Source organism: Pteropus alecto, unplaced genomic scaffold (assembly GCF_000325575.1).
Source record: "Pteropus alecto unplaced genomic scaffold, ASM32557v1 scaffold66, whole genome shotgun sequence".
Lineage (NCBI taxonomy): Eukaryota > Metazoa > Chordata > Mammalia > Chiroptera > Pteropodidae > Pteropus > Pteropus alecto.
This window is the reverse complement of record NW_006438869.1, coordinates 1,850,565-1,866,184: the sequence shown is the minus strand read 5'-3', so window position 1 is coordinate 1,866,184 and position 15,620 is coordinate 1,850,565. Positions and strand designations below refer to the sequence as shown.

The 15,620-nt window shown below is 39.8% G+C and overlaps 1 protein-coding gene across 2 annotated transcripts in view; it reads left to right on the top strand.

The window, feature by feature from the left end:
* CTNND2 (catenin delta 2) overlaps nucleotides 1-15,620 on the top strand; it is a 651,480-nt gene that overhangs the window by 236,113 nt on the left and 399,747 nt on the right. The window lies entirely within an intron of this gene.

The following is a 15,620-nucleotide window of genomic DNA, read 5'->3' as shown; positions in this document are numbered from 1 at the left end:
CACCTTAGGTTCATAATCTAGCCAGGATCAACCTCCTCCCACCACCTCCTTGCTTGCCTGGCCCACTGACCTGTCACAATTGAATTTGCCTCTGCCCCATCACTGGCCTCCCAGCTTCCTTTCCCCACAGTCTATTCTCAGCACGAGACTCACCATAATCCTTAAAAGCGTAGGTCAGATTCTTTCACTCCCTTTTCCAAATAATTCCTGTGGCATTTCAGGATCCTCAGAGTCAATGTCAAAGTTTCTGCACTGACTAAGCTTGTGGTCTGATGCTCTAGCCCGCCCTGGGCCGCAGGCACACTGACCTTGGGGTGTTCTCTCCCCTTGGGTACCTTGAAGATGCTCTTCCTGCGACCTGGGACTCACTGCTCACATTTCATCACCTGCTGCTCAGTGAAGACCTCCCAATACTTTCTTTAAAACTGAACCTTTGACATTCTGTATCCCTGGTTCTATTTTTTCACCTTCTAACATATTATGCATTTACTTATTTTTTTATTTGTTTTCTTTTGCAACTACAATAGAAGGTTTTGTTTTTTTTAAATTATTTGATTAACTGCTGAATTTCCCAATACCTAAAGAGGCATAGGCATGTCGAAGAGAATCAATAAATATCTGATGAGTGCATGAATGAAAAATTCAGCCTATTTGCAACTTAGTTTCTTAATCATTTACTTAGATCTAATCTCAGAAGTGAATTTTAGTTTTTGGGTCACCGCTAGTTAACAAAAGTTAACTGAAATAATTAAAATTGCTTCTAGACATTAATTTTGGCAATCTCTGTAGAGCTCGCCTCACTAATCAGTTGAGAATGGAAAAGAAGACTGGAAATCTGTCTCTCTCATTGACAAATAAAGTCAAATTTATAAGGAATGCTTTCTTGGCTGCCAAAGCTGAGCTGGACCTGTAGTTCATAAACACCTGCCTCATTGGCCCAGTGATTTCCAATTCATCAAAAAAAGAAATACAAAGAGTCGAGTCAGTATTTGTTGTTAGTGTAACGAAAAAAAAGAATCCTTAAAAATCCACATATGCTTTCTCGAGTATCTATCTAGTCTAGCTGTGACAAGGGGTTTGTGTGACTTAATCCTGGCAGAGTGGAAGCCAGAAGCTGGGGCAGTGGTGAAGGATGCCGGGAGTGCTTCTCTCTCTAACTTACGAGGACCGAATAACCACAAGTGATTCCTCAGAACGCACAGCCGGGAACCACGTCTCCGTTGTGCACCTGTGTATAAGCCCGAGCAAGCAAGTGACTGAGATTTCTGGTGTCAGTTGATTACTAAAAAGTAGTTGTACAAAAAGGCAAAACAGCCAAAGAATAAATTATGAGTCCCCTTTATGGGTTTATGGATATTTACATAACTTTGCAATTTAAGGGATGATGAATACATAGATGGATGGATAGATAGATTTTCTTATTATAAGTACCTCTCCAAGTTTCGTGCATAATTAACAAGAGGAATAGTCCAATAGTGTACCATATACCAAAAATAAGATTATTATTTGAATGCATTTTCTGACTTGGCCAGAAGCAGTATAATATAATTACAGCACACTTGAAATGAAACGTTAAAGCAGGGGAGCTTTCAAATTGGCAAAGCTATTATGTTGGACTTGTGCGATTAATCTTCGAGAGGAATGGCAAACAGATTTTTAATGAGGTTTAAATGTAGGACTAAGATTGATGTACAGTACACACTGGGTATCAAGACTGAGGACTCTGCCAGTGCAGAGGAGGAGGACAGCCCTGCGAAGTCCACGTGGGACAGAGGGGATTTCTGGACAGTTAATGTTGTTGTCCTTTGGCTCATTTCTTTACACCGTGGTCATTTATTTGTTGTGTACCAATGTTAAGAAACACATAGATTGGAATTGTAGCAGTTCATTTCTTTGTTGACGTCTGTAATTATTTTTAAAAAGCACTAATAATGTACAAAGTTAGTAGCTTTCTGAAATCCCATTAATGGAGTTTATTTCCCATTTATATTTCTCACTTTACTTTTTATTTTAATTTTTCGCTTCAGTTTTTGTGTTGGCATTTTCTCATCATAGCCTATTTCAATATGTAACTTATTATTCTGAAAAAATATAATATTTTTTCAGAATAATAAAAATATAAAAATATAATATTTCTATAAAAATATAATATTTCTTCTGTGAAGGCACCTATAATATCCTAAGATGAGCCTGGGGCCACAACTGGCGAACGTCGTCCATTGCCACGATGGGCAACGAGCCATGAAGAGCAGGGAAACCAGGAGGGACCAAGGCCAGGACTCAAGTGGAGAGATGTCTGTCAGACAGCAATGCTTTGCCTTAGATCAAATCCAAAGTCAATGCCGAGAAAGCAGGCCAGGCCCGAGGAAGGCAGGCAGATCGCCTGAGTCTGCTGCCTGAGATGGCGTTGAGAGAGAGCCATACCGACATAGACTTTACGATTAGAATCGTGATCTCTCTAGTTCTCAGCTCTTGGTTCTTGCTCAGACGTTCTGCCTCCTGTTTAGTATGAGTAGGTACGACTTGCAGAAGTGCGTTTAGATATCAGTGGAGTATAGTGAGGAGAGGGGCGATTAGTCATCGGTGAGGACAAATCTCAGTGACCCTCCAGGGAGGCCTTAAAACCACCCGCTATGGTCTGAGCGTTTGTGTCTTCCCACAATTCATATGTCGAAATCCCAACCCCCGAGGGGATGGTGCTAGGAGGCGGGGCCTCTGGGAAGTGGCGAGGTCATGGGGTGGGGCCCTCACGAATGGGATCGGTGCCCTTACAAGCGAGGCCCAGAGAGCTCTCTTGCCCCTTTCACCATATGAGGATACGACGGGAAGTCTGTGACCTGGAAGAGGTTTCACTCAGCCAGGCTGGCAACCTGGTCTCAGATTTCTAGCCTCAAGAACTGTGATAAATAAATAGCAGTCCAAAAAAGACTAAGACACCACCATAGCCTGGTCACCTGCCTAGAGTATGAGTCACTTCCTACCCTTGTTTTCCTCTGTCACCTTCCACACCACAGGACTGAATATAAACTAAGTATCAAATAACAATGAAACAGCCATACTAATATCGTATTATTCTTATGTAAACTTTTCCACTTTACCCAGAGTTTCTGTGAAAGCTACACTGAATCTCCTGGGAGCAATGACTCAGTCCTTATTTCTCTCTAATCTAAAATTATTTCTTGGAAAATCATTTCCCCAAACCTTGAGCGCAGACATTCGTATTTTTTTAAATGTCACTCAGTTGATTCCTCATTTACAAGGAGTGTTGGCTCAACTGTGCAAAAATCCATTCCAGCTTTTAAATTCAGTGATTTAATTAACACTTGGGAATTAGAGCTGGAACATGCTCAAGATGAGTTGGGTCAACCACATTGAGGGCAGGGGTCACCGAATGTCCAGTGACCTTGACCTCTTTTCTCCGGGCCGGTCCACCCCCAGGAGAAGTCAATCACAGAATTCTTGAAGCTCGCCTACCTGGAGCCACACCTAGCTCTAACAGCTGAGAGGTTTAAGAGCGATCTCCGACTCTGAGTCTCAGTGGACCTACACTCACCTGGCTCGTTCCTCACTCCTTGGGTTTATTTTTACATTCAGTCTCAGGTGCTTGTAACAGGGCTGGGTTGAGACTGAAATTGGGATCGCCGTGCCTTCTATACTCTATGTACATCCAAGTTCACATCCCGATGAGATTTCAAAATGCCCTTCTCGTTTATTTATGTATATTCACCCAACGCATATTTATTTAGTGGCACTTCTGTTCCACAAACTTCTAGGGGCCTGAGATTCATCAGTAACCAAAACAAGTAAAGTCTCTGCCTTCGTGAAGTTTATACCTAGTGAAGGAAGAAAGAAAATGAAGAATCATAAAGAACAGTGGAGAACGAGGGATGCTGTTCCATAGAGAAGAGTCAGCTGAGGCAAAATGAGGCAAAATTTGAGCAGCAACCCACGGGAAGAAGAGAGAGGGTGTGAGCCGTGTCTGACGGAAAAGTAAAGTACCAGGAGTAGCAAGTGCAAAGGCCCTGTGGAACTTGAAGGGGACCAGTGTGGCTGGCACAGCCCGAGTAAGGGCCGGAACCAGAACAGGGAGAGAAAGGCAGAGGGGCCATCGTTGGGGGTGGAACATTAACCAATTAACGGGAATGGGAGAGTAACAAACAGTAGAAAGTGCCTGTTTTGGGTTCTCAGACATACACACGTTTCTGAATATTAAAGGAGTATTGAAATCTAGCATCTCAGCATTTGAGTTAATCTGATGTAAATCAAATTCAGAAATTGGCTGGACAGTTGAGGAAACAGAAGATGAAGCTTTATTCTTTGCATTTCTTGCACCGAATTTCTTTCCCGGGTCACCCATTCTCTGTTCCTTCCATGATTGTTTCCTGAGGTGGGCCATGCTCTCAGTGAGATGGGAAGCCTTCCACAGGCTGTGGGGACGAACGCCGTGGTCTCACCTGTGTCAAAGATGCCTTCTGACTAGATTTGTAGAATGGACTGTTGGGGGCAGAATGTACTAGAAGCAAGACCATTAAACCTATTCCCAGAAAGGCCCGAGAGTTGCATCCCTTCCAGTCGGGTGATCTTGTCAAAAGGATAGTAAATACTGTTGTTTGAAAAAAGGTTCGGCGTCATCAAAATTCTAACCGTCAACTTTGCAAGATAACAATATCATTTTCCCAAATTGCTTGAGGTATTAACCCTCCAACCCTTTGTCGATACACAGAACACAAGGTTTGTGAGAGGTGAGGAAAAGCGTGTAGATTCCGAATTCATTAGTGCGTCTTTGCAACATGGTGTTGACCTAAAAGTGTGTAAAATCATAAAATATTAAACAGAGATGCAATATTGACTCAATGCCCCCTGGCAAGTGTACTTATCATTCTTTCCATGTAGGTTAGAAGCTATATTCGAAAGGTTTTATTGTCATGCATTTTGAAGTTTTGAACAAAGTATCTTTTAATATCTTCCTGCAAGTTTTGGTATATGTGCTATGGGGAAAGGTGTTTTTTCTGGTCTGGTAGAGAAATAAAAGAACTATCTGGAAGCAGTTTGCATTCTGAGAGCAGGAGAGTTTCACGGTGTATGCTGAGGAAGCACATGACTTGACTTAAAGTTTATCACTATTTTGTTTCTCTTCTTGGCTTTTACAAAGCATAAACAAGATGAATATATTTATCTTTCAAAACGTCCTCATTGATAAGACAAAGCAACACCTTTCCATTGACTGTTGCCAAGTAGAACTCGTTATGGGGCCGTTTTCGTACTTAGGACATGACTTATTTTTCTACATAAAGTGGCAAATTTAAGAGTGGCACATTTACAGAGTTAAGATCTAAATGAAAATCTAGGAGTCTGGTCATCATATTTCGAAGACAGAGTTCTTTTTATCACCAGCGGCATTGTCATACTGGAGTTTAAACTTTCAACTCTAAATCACAATGATAAAAACAAAATTTGTAGCATCCACTTTGATCTGTGTCGAGCCCTCTGCTAAGCGTTTTCCATATATTCTCATTTCATTTCCACCTTCTTCCTTTCTTACAACGAATCTTTGAGATAGCACCACCGTCTCTACCCTGTGGATGAGTGAAGCGAGACGGAGCCGCGAAGGGGCTTCATCCTCGAGTCCTCTGGCTCAAGGAAGCCATGTTTTCCCATTATGCATGCGAGTCACTAAATTCACTGATCTCTGCAAAATTGAAGTTGCTAGAACTGGGCACTCTGACGATATTTTTAACATGGTCTTTTATCGCATTCTTTATCCTGTCCACTGTGAAAATCTCATACCTGATCCAGATTTAGATGAAGATAAAATTTAAAATAAGACAAATAAAAGCTAAGGACAGGAAAACAGCGGAACCCACTGGTTCGCGGCAGGAATTCTAAGGAAGTTCAATACGTTAATGTGCCTGTTTCTCCCAGAGGCAAGTAGAACCTCTCGTTTCCCAAATGCACGAGGTCACGGTAGAGGTCAGCCATCGAAGCCCTGCAGAATGCTGCTCCCCGGGTCCCACTCGGAGAGACACTGGCCTGGAGAGGCAGGACTGGCGCTCTCTGTCTGGCTCCCTGCCCAGTCTTTTCACCTGTGTCTGTTCAGACACCGGAACTTTCACTAAGGGAACTTCACACTCACAGATCCACCTAGAAGTCCCCCAGCCACGATGCCTGTGTGGAAATGCACAGTAGGACAGCACATCGCAGCTTCCATCTTCCAAGTCACAGTGCTCCAAGTTCTCTCATGTCACTCAGAATCCACCTGCTCCCACCCTGGATGTATACACCCCACGGTCCAGACATCTCCACTGGGCTGTGGAACAGCTTTCATAGAACTTACCCAGTAGATCTGAAGACTGGAGAGAATGAGGAGTCAAAGGTTGACAGGCTTGATACGATGCTATTTATTAAGTACTAATTGAATGCCAGACTCGTTTAATCTTAGTGTTGCTTTCAAGTCTATACTTTTGTCATGACGTGAAAGCTTGCTCAGCTAGGGAACTATGGACCTGAACTGGGCTGAAGTCCACGGCTCAGATGCCAGAGCCCACGTAAGCAACACTGTGCCGCTTTGCCCCTCAACGGTTAGCGTGAGTGCTAAGTTTCTAAGGGAATGAGGAATATGTGGGGTTAGAATCAGAGAGAGAAAACGGGCTCCGGCAGGCAGTGGATGTGAGATGGAAGCAGACATTCCAGCAGTGGAGATGGCCAGGGAGCTGAAGGTCTTGGAGTTGACCAGGATGATGGCAGGGATGCTACAAAGGTCTGGTCTTGGAGTTGACCAGGATGATGGCAGGGATGCTACAAAGAGTGGCATGTGCGTGAGCAGAGAGGTGGCCCCAAATGCCTGCATTTGGGACTCATCGAGCCCACCCTTCAAAGCCACAGATAGATGCCCTCTTTCATACCAAGGAAGAATCGATGAGTGTTCGATTTCTCAAAAAGATGAAGTGGAAAGAATGGCAACTGTAGAGAGACCCAGCACTGCCACTAACTAGCTCTGTGACCTGGAACAAAAGATATACCCACTTTTGATCTTAAAAAATGTGGATAATCCTGTCTACCGAGGGTGTCATGTGAATTAGTGTGATGACATGTCAATTGTCATGCAAATATAATGTGGCGAATTAATACTGTTTCTCCCTCGTGGAGCTGATATATATAGCAATTTGACTTCTGGAAAATTTTAAGTTTTGAGATTATCTGTACAAAATACTTTCCAGACCTTTACTCTGGATAATATTTTTGGAAAAAGTCATTCGTGATAAAAATTTTAACTAACGACATTTTTGAGCCTTTCCCTCCCCCCTTCGCCCCACCCCCCGGGTGTTGGGGTTGAAATGTGGAAGATGCAACTACATATACAGGAAGAATTTTTTTCTCCACATGTGGCATAGCTCTCTGCTGGGTCACAGCACCTGTGTCTAGACTCTGGTGTGAGATGGTAAATCTGCATAAGTTCCAGTTGCTATAAATAGACCATCAAGTAAAGCTGGAGGGTTTTTGAAAGTAAGTGCTGATTACACACTCACCACACCCTGGTTTGCACAGCAAGCAGGCAGAGCAAGCATGCTTGGACACTTGAAGAAAACCAACCCTGTTCTCCTTGATGCACGGAGAAAATCCAAACACAGCCCTTCTTCCCCTGGGGCACGTCAAGAAGTAGCAGAAGCCATTAAAATCTATCGCCCAGATGATTGAATTAGGTTTTAAATGAGTAATAGTCATAAGTGTGCATTTGCCCAAGTGGATAAAGGCTGAAATATAATTTGCTGTCTGTGGATCCTGTACCATGCAAAGGCTAATTCAGAATAGCGGATACAAAAGTTTCTTTGCCTTTAACTATATTAGTTTTGTAGCATTTATTCTCCTAGCATATGAGAGATTTCATTTTTTCCAAAATAGATAAGTAGATAATAGATAGATGATAGATAGATAGATAGATAGATAGATAGATAGATAAATAGATAGATAGATGATAGATAGATAGATAGATAGATAGATAGATAGATGATGGATAGATAGATAGATAGATGATAGATGGTAGATAATAGATGATAGGTAGATAGATGTAGATAAATAGATGATAGATAAATAGGTAGATAATAGATAGATAGATAGATAGATAGATAGATAGATAGATAGATAGATAGTTAGATTAGATTAGATAGATTAGATAGATAGAGTTCCCATTGCCAGTGGGGGAGACTTATGCTGACAGACTCTAATAGCATAAGTAATCTTGTGTTGTTTCTCAAAGGCGCCTGAGCAAGCAGTCTTGGTTTGGATGGAAAGCAAAATGCTAAATTCCCATTATACATGATCACTTTAATTCTGAGCAGAACAAACCTTCCTTGATAAGCATTAGTTACTATTATATAAAGTAAAAAGTCATCTTTTCTCATGCCCTTATTTTCTCTCCTGTTAGAAATGTATGATCACTTCTTGAATGACAAAATGATTGATTTTTCAACCAACACATCAAAAACTGAAAGGCAAAAAGGAGGAAGGAGGAGGGAATGATTCTCATAGAACTTTCTACGCTGTCTCTATAAAGATACTTTAAAGGTCACCTCTTGCTATTTAATTTGAAATTCCCAGTGGATACTTGGAAATCCAAATCAAGATTAGTCTCATCGTGAGAGCAGGGGCGGGCCACTTCAGTGGCAGGCACTGCGCTTCACTCAAAAATACGTGCCTGCATAAATTGTTTCCGCTCACAATGGGAGGAGCATGGTTATAATGTGTATACCTGGCGATAAAGTGAACTAGAAAAAAATTAGAAGGGGGTCCAGAAAACGGTATTATTGTCGCCGTACCTGGCGAAACAACCACGTTCTTTGCACCAGGCTTCGTCTTGGAGACGTGGAAAACAACACCAATTTTCTCTTCCTTCTCTTCTGCCTCTGAATAAAGCAGCTTTTAAATCCACTTCGGTTTTATTGTTCAGTCTTCCACTTGGCTTTTTTTTTTACTACCAATGTTTGGATGCCTTAAAGGACTTAGGAAGTGTTCTTCCTAAGCTACCCCCCAAAAAAACCAACAAAAAATAGACGTTTATACCTATTCTGCCCAGGTTAGACCTTGCGCAGGTTAAGTACTTCCAACTTCAATGTCATGATGAAGAAAGGGAAGTTAAATTATTTCCCAGCCTTCGGTTTCCAAATATTGAGAAAATTTATCCTTTTTGTAAGAAAATATCTAGAAGATTACTCTTCGCAAAAAAAAAAAACAAAAAAAAACACAACTTTTTCTTATAGATATTCTATTACATTATATCGTAAAAGTGTGGACTATGGAGATAGCAGATTTCCCTAAACAAAGAATACATTTGATTTGAATATAAATGAAATTGATTTAGAACATAGGAAAACAAAATAAATATTGTTAATCAGTTTATTTATTTGTTATATCTTTATTAGTAGAATCCTAATGTTATCTAAGAAATGTTTTAGAAAATATAGGAAAACCGATTTGGAGAAGAACAAAGTTAATAATTAGCTGCTGGGCAGTTTATTCTTTTAAATATGGTAAAGCCTATCAAATGTTAATGTCGATAAGGTACATTTTTATTTATAACAGCACCCCATAGGAGAATGAGTCTGAATTCTCCATAAAACAATCCTATTTTAAAAAGTTACAGTTCATCATATATTAAATGGCTTTCAAGCAGGGTAATATAAATCCAGCAGAAACAAATGATTTTAAAAAGGGGGAAATGCAAATGTGTGTGGAATTAAAAAAAAAAGAATTATTTTATATCTTTACCTAATATAAAACAAAATGCCTAATTACACAAATGCGTTCTGAATTTGTTTTTAATGAGATTTTCTCTTTTTTGAGGGAAGGGGTGGATCATAGCTGGGGATACACGTTCTTTCAGTATGCTAGAAACGGCATGGAGCCTTGCATTGCTGGAAAACTCTTCCTAGTTGTCACAAAGAATTCTCAGGCACCCTCACATTCTGAGTCTAGTCCTTTTGGGTCAAACTCCATAATTTACGATAAGCCATGACAAATCTTCCAGTGATTAGAGCATTGCGGGACAGTGGGTAAGAAATGGTGATTAGGTCTCGATAAATCCAGGAATGACGTAGTTTCACATTCTTAGAGTATCCTTTTCCCAAAAGGGAGTTACAATGTTTGGCAAAACTTTGGGAGCAGCTTATAGAGCTGTGGCTGCTGATGTCACTCTGGATAACAGGATTATTAGCGTTAGGAACTGGCCTCTGACAATGGCTGTCACCAACTCTGGCCCATTAATTCACGATGGTGTTGAATATATGTTAGTGGAATAGTTGTGTCTGTTACGGGTCAGAAGTGGTGGTTTAGGAGGGAGGCGAAGTAGAGAGAGCACAACATTTGAAGTCACTGAGCCCTGGATTTAAATTTCAGCTTCCTTTGCCACCTTCTGGCTCTGCGGCCTTTGGCGAGTCATTTCAGTTTCCTTGTGGTAAAATGGAGATGATGCCACTTGCCTTTCGGGGTAGTCAACAGAGTCCCTATTGTTTATGTAAAGCACCTGCAGCACACAGGGACCCATCATGGGTAGCCGTTAATGAGTAAGATGTAAGATTTTTCTCCAGGAAGTTCTTTCTTCAGCCTAAAGTTGATCAGTATAATACACATATATTGTGACGGACTTCAAACACATGCACTTCAAATCTATGTGTATGTTCTATATGTTTTCAAACTGTAACATTATTCAAATTTTCATTTATATAACCTATTTCAAAAGAAGTTTAGGTTTTGTGTCTGAGCTTTATTTCTTCCTGAAACCAGCCAGTATTGTATAAATGACTGGATACAGGTCAAAATGTTTGTTGATTTGACAAGCTATAGAGAATAAATAGATAGAATGACTAGAACCCTAAATAATCTCATGTCAGCGTCTAGCTCTGTTTTCTTTTTTGAATAACATATATTAGATGTTATTGTCTAATGGTGTCATTAATGACACCCCAAGTAAAGCTCTTTAAGTTTTAGTTGATTTGAGCTATAGAAATTGAATTTTCTGTGACCAGCAGCAACTTTATAATCATTTCCCAGCTTCTCCCTATATATCGCTGTTCCAGCCACATAAATATGTTTTAGAATTCTATAGTAAAATTCTGTAGTTTAACTTATATGACCTGAAATATTTGCATTTCCGAAAAACTTGAGACTTCCCGGCATTTAAAAAAGTTCAATTCGAATTTTTTGTTTGGGGATTTTTTTTAGATAAACCGTAACATTTATTTTTATTTTGGAGTATATTTTTCTATAGCACCTCCATTTCCCTTGGTAGAGCATGAAATGCATTTCTGTTTACCAATATATTCTCTTCATTAATTCGGAGACTTGCAGTAAAACTATATCAGCCGTATATTTGAAAGACTAGGATGCAAAAAGCAAATATTGAATTCCATTTGCTCTTTTTATTGATGTTCTTATGCCTGGCTTTTCATCCTGTTTATGCTAGCATTGGGTCCTTAGCCCAGGGGGGTGTAATAGTTCTTATCCACGCAAACATGTAACGTCATTAAAATAGGCTAATCCATTAATTTTTCAAGTTTTTTTCCTGAAGCATAGTTAGCCTTTAAAATGTACAATGATGCCTGGGATTATCCTTGTAATCACCGTGGAAAGTATCACTATTGAGGCAAACAACAGAGAAAATCAATCTCTGGAATGCTGTGGTTGCCAGTTGTATTTATTTTGGTATAAATAACTAAAGGATAACGCTAAGTAGAAGGATATGACCTTATGCTTATTTTTTTAAATGAAAGAATGTGTTATTCACATGTATTGTTCAGTCTGAATAAGACTTAATCGGTTTTCTGTTTTGAAATTTAAATAGGCATATTATAGGATTTAAGCAAACATTAGATCTTAAAGTGTGAAGTTTATAAAAAAAATATTGTTGAAAATGCCTTTTATAATAAATAATGCACCATTAGGATTTGGTATTTTAGTCAGATGTTATTGTCGTATTATCATTCCTACGATAATTATGATGGAAAATTTTCAAAGAATACGGGGCACGTGTGTGTCTTTGGCACATGTAGTTTGGGGAGAAGAATTATCCTGTACTTGGTATGATTGTAAAGCCCCTTATGCTAGCTATGACTCTGCAACTAAAGCAGGGCGATGTTGGGGGAATAACATGCCTCCAGCCTGCAACTCTTATAGTAAATATGGCTTTTGCATTAGATGAGCTGCAAAGCCTCTTTTCTTTATTGACCAGGATAAGAGCTTATATACTTCAAGGCCGTGATTATTACACTTCTAATTCAGAAATGGATAGGTACCGTATGTTTAATGCTAACCTGTACTATCTGAGAAACTCATCTAAAGTCCATATTTTTTGTCCTTTTCTGAAGTTTCTATAAACCACAGAAATTTTGCACCAATAAAGTACTCCTTCGTATTAAAGCGTGCTTGTACTATATTGCCTTCTCGTGTCTACCCCATATGACAACGTATAGCAATGAGAGCAGTGCATTGGGAGAGAAACTAGACATTTGAAATGAGGATAACGGGTCATTAGAATGATTGATAAGGAAAGAGTACTTATAAATAAGAATAGGAAAATATAAAAATCCTAACCAAAAAGTGTGCAAAGGACACGAGCTCATAATTACCAAGGAAAGAGTATTTACAAGAAATATAAAGGTGAAGACAGACTTGTTAAAAATGGAAGAAGCCCAAATTAAGAGAAGTGTTATAGACTGAACATTTGCGTCCCCCACCCCCACCCCAGATTCATAGATGGAAATCCTAACTTCCCGTGTGAAGGCATGGCGAGGCGGATGGGGGATCGTGGGGGTGGGGACCTCACGAATGGGGTCCTTGCCCTTCTAAAAGGGCCCCAAACGAGCGCTCCAGCCCTCTCTCTGCCGTGTGAGGATTCAAGAAAAAAGGCCCTCTGCAAGCAGGAAGGGGCGTCTCGCTGGAATCCGAGCATGGGGGCACCCTGGCCTCTGACTTCCAGCCTCGAGCACCGTGAGAAACAAATTCTGTAGTTTTATAGTCAACCGAGTCTATGATACTCTGTTTGAGCAACCCGGACAGACTAAGACCTGAAGATATACCACTTTTCCTCTCGAAATTGAGAAATACATGTCTCGTAATACTCAGTGCTGGCTCAGGGGCCGTGACCTCCTCTTAACTGCAGGCAGTGAGAGAAAATCACCTCGCTCTTACTTTTAAATAAAAGTGGCAATATGTATGGCACCCTTTCAAAATGGTCACAGCCACTGACCATTTCATTCGATTTGCAGAAATCAATCCTAAGGAAATTTTAAAAAAAGAAAAAACTATGCACCAAAGTTTAGATATAATTTAATTAAAAAAACACATGCAAAGCTAACTCCAAGAAAAGACAAGTAGTTAAGAATTCACAGTGCACCCATTGGTTAGGGCATGATACAGCCATTAATTTTTAATGTGATAATATAGAAGAACTCCTGACAGTAATATTAAGAGATGGTCCACAGACGCCAATTATAATACACACAGGAAAAACAGTATCTCTGGTTAAGTTGTGTATCGACATGATATATTTATATCTCTTGGTTGTGGAACGTGCTTTTTATCTTAAGTAGAAATATATTGTTCCTAAAACTTTAACAACGAAAATATGCGTTTGATAATCTGAGAAAAAGGAGGTAATATGAACAAAATTCACTCTGTAATTTTGATAAATGATTGAACACATTATTGTTATTATTTTTTTGGTCCAAAAACATGAAAACAAATAAAAGAAAAAAAACTTGTCCATAAAATGGCTGCTATGGAACATATTTTTAAGTTCGAAATCAGTCTTTTTCCAGAAACTCATGTTTTGTCTTGACGCTTCGATAATACAAGGGCCTGCGAAGAAGCCCGCTGTGCACTGGACGTCAGTGGAGCCAACCGGGGGCCCGCTGGCTTCGCTGCCCTGTACTGACATATTGGACAAATGAATGTGATGATGGACAATACAGCTCTCTCCAACTGTGTTGGTCATTTTTAAGAGCTTTAGGTTTTACCCATCACTGGAGGTATGACTTCTCCATTGCAGAGCACGACCTACAGCCCAGCATTCTAGTCCTAGAAATTTTGAGGGTGTCCTGTGAAATAATGTCCTTTGTGGATTTTATGATAGAATTTGCCAGCAGCACTTCTGACGGATCCAGATTGGGAATGGATCAGAAAGCCTCTTGCTAATGAAATTTATAGGACAAGCCACATGGCTAATGAAATGTACAGTACATGTCACAGAAATGTAAGAAGCAACCCATGTAAAAGAAAATAATATTAGGCTGGGAGAGCTGTTGCAGCCAGAATCTATAGCAAACAAGGAATGTGGGCACGAGAAAATGCTCATATAGTTCGGTGTAGACAAACCAGCACTTCGCTAAGTTTGCGAAGGGCTTTTATATCCCTCAGCTTATGCTAATGCTGTAAAAGGAAGGAAAGCCTCTTTCCAAATCTCTCGAAATAAAATGGTAGCAGATCATACTATGTGACAACTGTCGAGATGGTGAATTCTTCGGAATGACATTACACTCGGATCCAATGAAAACTACCTTGTTTTCAGTCAACATTTATTGAGTGTGGGCCGGACGTGGTGACAGATATTGGGGATATAACGGTGAACAAGGTAGAAACTGTCTTCACTCTCAAGGAGGCTATATTCTTGTGAAGGACACAGATAACATAACTAGTAATAAGTAATATAATCTTATGTAGAACTAAGGGGCATCTAAAAAAAAATAATAGCACTTCAGTTAGGAAGCTTTCAGATCACGTAATGGAGAAACCATCACAGCAAATTAATTTAGTATCTCATTTCTCTCGAATTGATGATCAGGCTGGTTGTCACTCAGCAGAGTCATTAGGAACCAGATGCTTTCAGAGTCTGCTTCACTGTGCTTTATGTTAGTTGTTGGTTGTCTTTATCCTATGAATGCACAACTCCTGCCTCCACCCTGTGGTCCTCAGATGGCTCAAGCCTATATAAGGCCACCTGCTATTTGTCCATGTTAGATGGGAGAGGCTGGCTTCCCGATGAAGGGCTGATCCCAATCTTGTTGACATTGCAATGGCCAGTGACATGTGGTGTTCGGCTGGGATACTCTAGTTTCCTGTGTTCTACTATTCTTTTGAAACAGTTGATCAATTAATTTGCTTTCAATTACAGGGACGATGAAACGCTAGTGAGACAAAGCATAGGTTTCTCTTATAAGCCGTTAGCTTTTTCTAGTTATTGCTTGTGAACTCAGTCAAACAAAGCCAATATTCCGTACTATGGATGCAGAGTAATTAATCACTTTATTTATTTATCCATATGTGCCATTGTTAAGCAGCCAATAAACAGTTGGTGTCAGTGTGGAATAAATAAAGTGGAAGGAAACTAATGTTTATCCAATGCATATTTCTTTATGTCCATCCGATAAGGTAGATATTATAATACTATCTTGGAAAAGAAACCTGAAACTCACAGAGTGTTTAAAAAAATCTTACTCAAGTTTACACTGTTGAAAAATAACAGATTGAATTGGAATCTGATTTTGTGTGATTTCCAAATGAAAAATATTTCCTCTATAGTACAGTTTTCTCATTGTCTAGAGTGCTGGTAAATAGTACATTTGGTTTTTTTT